The sequence below is a fragment of the Ixodes scapularis genome, unplaced genomic scaffold (genome assembly GCF_016920785.2).
Source record: "Ixodes scapularis isolate PalLabHiFi unplaced genomic scaffold, ASM1692078v2 PGA_scaffold7__128_contigs__length_106722199, whole genome shotgun sequence".
Taxonomy (NCBI): domain Eukaryota; kingdom Metazoa; phylum Arthropoda; class Arachnida; order Ixodida; family Ixodidae; genus Ixodes; species Ixodes scapularis.
Genome location: NW_024609882.1, coordinates 57,984,512 through 57,990,511, shown reverse-complemented (window position 1 = coordinate 57,990,511; position 6,000 = coordinate 57,984,512).

Genomic DNA, 6,000 nt, shown 5'->3' with positions numbered 1-6,000 from the left:
GTACTTCAAATTGGACATAGGGCTAAAACATGTATACATATTATAGTCGATCACAATAGAAGAACTGCAGGAGTGTCGCTCTAGATACAAAACAACATCCTTCTCAATACCTAAGACACTAGACTAGTGTGGTCGAAGAGTGATCCTCAGACTGGAGTACAGTAGGGAAATAAATTAACAGTAAAAATGCCTTAGTCATCTTTCTGATACAACTTTTTTTCCCTTGGCCTCTATTTTTTTTTGTTTCATTTTACTTTTATTAGACCTGATAACCTTTCAAAATACCAGATAACTTGGGCTACCAGAGGCAATAGGAAAGCTACGCTTTAGAGGAAGGATATTTTAACCAGTGCCTCGTATATAAATTACACTATGCCTGCCCGCTTGTCTCCACGAGATGTCCAGGCACGATGCTCTCACTCATAACATGCACAAATGGGTATGTAGCAGCCGCAAAACAGCTGTTTCTTCTAAGTTGTTTTCAACATGTAGTATTTAGACTACTCACGAATATATACATATATATATGTATATATATACATATATATACCTGGTGAAGAGCGGTCCCCGCTCGAAACGTCGTAATAAACTTCGAATTAGTAACTCCGACAGTACGCATCTTTGACTTATATATATATATATATATATTATATATATATATATATATATATTTAACAACCTGTGGAACACTTTTCTGGAAGTGAACACCTCGATTCAAAATTGTTTAGTTCTGACGAAATACGCAAGATACCGAAACTGCCGAAACCAAAGCAATCACGGCCAGGTGACTCTTGTGCAGCGCAAACGCGGACAACGCTGAGAGCGTTTGGTCGTCGGCTTCGGCGGCAGTTTGAAGCTTTGGCGTTTGTCGTGAATCGAGCACACAGGAATAGTTGGCGCCCACTCGCTTACTGGTGATTGAAAAAGAAAAATATTCCGCTGAAAACCGCCAGCTGGTCGCGAGCTCTAGACTGCCGCTAAAGGACGCTTAAATTCATTGTTTTCGGGTGCTTTTGGGGCAACATCGTGAAGTCTCATGCGGAAGTGATGGTTGGCTTAACTACACCACAGGTTCGCGCTGAACGCCTTGCTGGCAACACCACACGGAAGTCACGTATTCTATCTGCCATCTCCCATTCCCTTGCCACTGCTCAGAGCCTAGAGGCGATTTGTAACTATAAAGGATGGCGCTGCTTCAAACTTATTGTTCCGTTAAATTAACGTTGCGTGCGTGAAACAGCGTCTAGCGACGCGGATGACAGAAAATGCAAGGAATGCTTTCCATCGTCTTGCTTGATAGAACACTTCATGGCAAAGCAAAACGAATCCCCTGTATCCACCGCTGAAAATCCGCAGTTAAATATTGTAACCGTCGCAAACGATGCCCGTCTGATAGTCGGTGGCACGTTCAGACTGAAGTGGGTGTTCCTCCCACTTTTTCGCACTTTAGCAGAGCGAACACTAGAGAGGTCATTTTTTCACCAGCGCTCGCTTTTCTAAAAAGGAAAGGGGCGGGGGCTTCCCCTTTACTCTTAACCTGTCACTGACTGTGGGCACCAAAGTATTGTCACACGGAACCCCCTCGACGAAAACAAAGGTCACGTGACACGAACGGAAGCACGACCGTCGTGGGATTCAGACAACAGGTGAAATGAGTGCCAACACTCTGAGCTTAACCTTTTAGTGACACTATACTTCATCTCACCTTAAAGGGATACTGAACCGAAATTTGGAGCTCACAATACAAGGTTGGGCGGAAAAATTGGACGCTCAAAACCCGAAAACATCACTCATGCTGCGATATCTCTAACGGATCCCCATATTTTTAAAAAATAAGTTTGGGATTGAACACGGCCGACGAGGCTGACGAGACAATTCACGTCACGTGAGTTGTCTCGTCGGCCTTGTCGGCCGTGTTCAATCGCAAACTTATTTTTTCACCAGCTCGACGCGACGTAGCGATCGCTACGTCTCGTCGAGCTGGTGAACCGAAGCGAGGAGGAAAGAAGCGAGGCCGCTTTCCCTCATTCTCAAATTCTCTCGGAGGAGAATGAGGTCAAAGACCCTCGCTTGATCGCCCCCTTCTTTTTCAAAAGTACGGCCATCCGTTTGAAATATCGACGTATGACTGATGTCTTGGAGTTCGTAGTGTCCTGCTTAAGGCTTCTGTGGCCTTCTTTTGCGAAATCTAAACTTCGGTTCAGTAAGACCCTATGATGCCGACGCTCCGAGCTGATGAGACCAATCAGAGAGCGTCAAAAACGCGCCATCCTAGAGTTCGTCACGTTTCTGTAGGAGTTTTTTTAACGCTGAACCTAGAATAAACAGAAAAGGCCAGTGACATGGGGTTTTTGACGCTGCTGGAATGGTATCATTGACGCTGCTTGAATGGTACTCTTACGTCGTAGGGTGGGCTGCGTCTCGACTTATGCTGAACCGAAGTATAGAGACGCCTTATGCTACTGTCGCTGAGAACATAAGAAAATACAGTGAGAGCGCAGGCAAGGGAGTGTACGTTTGCCATTTTGTTAAAACACCCGAGACTGAGTGTCAACGAACTTGAAACAACCAGAAGTAGGAGAGACTGGGAAATAGTCAGTCGGACGACGTCTCACGTTTCAAGTTTTTTCACACCTGGTCTCAGGTGTTTTAGCAAAATGGTAAACATAAGGAAGGCAGGGCGTGGCGACTTCGAACATCTTATTATCGATCCAACACCCGTCAAAATGCGGGATTAGCCGATAAGAAAGTCGCATAAAAATCACGAAGAAGTCTGAAAATAATGCCAAGCGTTTCTTAAACCTCTCAGTTAGTATTGGCGAAGTGCGCGACCAAACGCGCCGATCTGGTCTACGTCTGGAATTGGCGAAACCATACCTTCATGTATACTGATAATTACAAGAATGACAATAATAGTCCCCGGAGAAGGGGAACAACGGGGACAAAGGACAAACCCAGACCTCCAAAGACTGCAAGGTGACTGGTGCGCGACCGAAAAAATCCGCCTGGTCCTTGTATCAACCAGCGACCTCTCCATTTTCAGTGGAGCGCTCTACCAACTGAGCTAACCAATAGTTAGACGTCAGTAGAGCAAACAAGGGTTTTATCAGCTGGCACCAGTCTAACACCCACAAGGATGAACTGGCCGCCTTTTAAAGGGTAACTGCAAAGAAAAAAAAGTTTTTTTTTAAACAGCCTAATTGGGACAAGAATGTCACAAAACAAATGTTCCGCGAAAAAAAATGATTTTTTTTATCAATATTTACGCCACAGGACGTAATTTAGTAGAGTCAGAACCTCTCCACATTTGAAACTCCCGCTCTTTCGACCCCCGCGGAAGAGGAGTACGCCCCGCCCCTCACTCTCCGGCGCAGCGTCTCGACTTCCGGCAAGATCTGGCAACTACGCCAGGCCGCTGTATTGTTTTGGTTATTATGGTTTGACGCGGCTTGCGAGCACATGTAGCGAAGACGTGACCGGAGAAGTGCCCCTGTGATGTTCCCGGAAGACGGAAAGTATCGTTCGTAATCGTCGTGCGCGCTTTGAAAGCGAAGGGAGTCACAGAATCCACGAGTGCGCAACCACAAGCCAAGGTTCACGACAGCGCTGCGTTGGTTTCGGCGATCTCGTTCTGTTTGGTGCAGCACGGCGATGCGACAGAGCTGAAACGTTCGTGGTGTGTGTAATGCGGTGCTAACACGGAGCGCAAATTGGTTGTTGTGGGGTTGACGTTCAACCAGATAAGTCCCGTCGTCGTCAGCTGATCCAGTCAAACTGGTCCGGGAGGACGCTGGGAGCGTTTTTAAAAGTAAATCTGCCTCGTTCTGTTTCAAAATGTGGAAGTTTCCCGACGCGTACCGCGAGTAAAAAGCTGCGGGCGTTTTCAACAAAATTACGTCGTTTTAATTGAACAATGGACTCCGAATTGTCCTAAATCTGCCGTTTTTATGCTTCGTGTTGGACTGCGTTTGCACAGCGACGTGTTGCATCGTGCGGTGCGAATAAATTTGGGCACGATTTCGTACCTGCCTACAGATGCATGAACTGAGACCATTTTTACGTAGTGGACATAGTGCTTTTTTATTTTCTGTCTAGTCGCGGACGTTAGGTGCACACGGAGCGAATCTCGACGGCCTCCAGAGCGATATGACGAGAACGTAACTAGACACGTTGGTCGCTACGCGAACGCCCGATTGCCTCCAGCCAAATAGCATTCCTGTCGGGGCGACATGGCTGCTGGAAGGCTCACTGTCGGGATCACGCATCTGACATCTCCGAAAAGTCAGCATTTGCACGCGCAAACAAGCAAAACAAAAACAAAAACAAAAAAAAAAACACGCTAAGGAAGCAAAGAGGAAGACGAAAGAACCGCGCTATGAAAGCCAAAACCCCGCGTCGCTTCCTATCACTAACACCTGCGACAGCTGCTAAACACACACTACTTCACTTCAAGAAGTACCTGGGTCAGTACGAAATGACGAAACACTGATCACTTCGGCGAAACGATTAGTCGAGGTAGGCGAGACAGGCGGGAGCAGAGACTTCGGCGGCCATGAAAGAATGGCGAAGCTTCTGTTTGTATGAATCCAAACGGAAGTGCCCGTCTTGTAAACCTTTTGTAAAGAATAATAACTTTCATCACATGGGTTATTCTTTAAACGTAAAAATATGCCGCTCAAAAGGAAATTGCAACATATAACAAAGGTTTAACAACCAAGATCTAAGCTGTCAATCAAACTCTTAGCCAATGAGAACCTTTTGGGATTGACGTCACATAATCACAACTTCGTGGCGCGCGATTTAAAACGGACGAAATAGCCGCAAACTAAAATGAGTCTCACGCAATAAATATTGCCGTAAAAAATGTTTTTTCTCGCGGAAAAATTGTTTTTTGACATGCTTGTCCCAATTAGGCTATTTAAAAAAAAACTTTTTTTCTTTGCAGTTACCCTTTAAGGTCATAATGATGATGCAAATAATGTCAAAATGCAAGCGAGCTTTACAAGAATGACAACAAATAAACAAGAAATAAGGAAGCTATAGTTCAAGTTTAATAATAATCCGAGGGAAAGGGGAACAAGGAGAACAAAGGACAAACACAAATCTCCAAACACAGCTAGGTGCCTGGCTCGTGACAAAAGAAAATCCGCCTGGTCCTGGTATTGAACTAGGGACCTCTTCATTTTCATTGGTGCGCTCTACCGTCTGACCTAACCATGGAATTAGACGTCGGGAGAGCAAACGGGTTTTATCAGCTGCCACCAGCCTAACACCAGTCACCTAGCTGTGGTTTGTGATTTGCGTTTCCTTCTTGTCCCCCTTCTTTCCCTTCTCGAGGGATTATTATTGTCATTATTTTCCAGCTCGATTACACCTTCGCATTAAATTCAATATCATCATAAACTTAAAATACACGCCGTTCCCCTCGTCGGTATTAGACTGGTGGCAGCTGATAAAACGCGTTTGCTCTACTGACGTCTAACCCCGGGTTAGCTCAGTTGGCAGAGGGCTCCACTCCAAATTGAGAGGTCCCTGGTTCGATACCAAGTTAAGGCGAATTTTTTCGGTCACGCACCAGTCACCGAGCTGAGTGTGGAAATTTGTGTTTCCCCTTTGTCCCCCTTGTTCCCATACTCCTGGGATGTTTAGGGTCATTCTGGTCCAGCTCGCTTGCACCTTTGCTCTAATTGCATTAAAATCAGTGATCATGCTTGCCCAGTTGCCAGTACACGGCGTGGAAATTCCTGCCAATCACGTCAAGACAGGCAAATCTCGCCAATGACCGGGAAGCAAATTCTGCTTGTGATGTCACGAACGGAACCCAAAGAGGACGCCACGGAAACACATCGTCGCTAATTGTTACTTAAAATGTTTCATCAAAATAAAGACGGAACATTCGGTGGAATCTTTTTGCATAGACTTGCACGATGTCCCGAATACACGTGCTATGCTCAGGGACCCAAGAAATAAATGTTTTGATAAATTAGTGAGACTGCATAT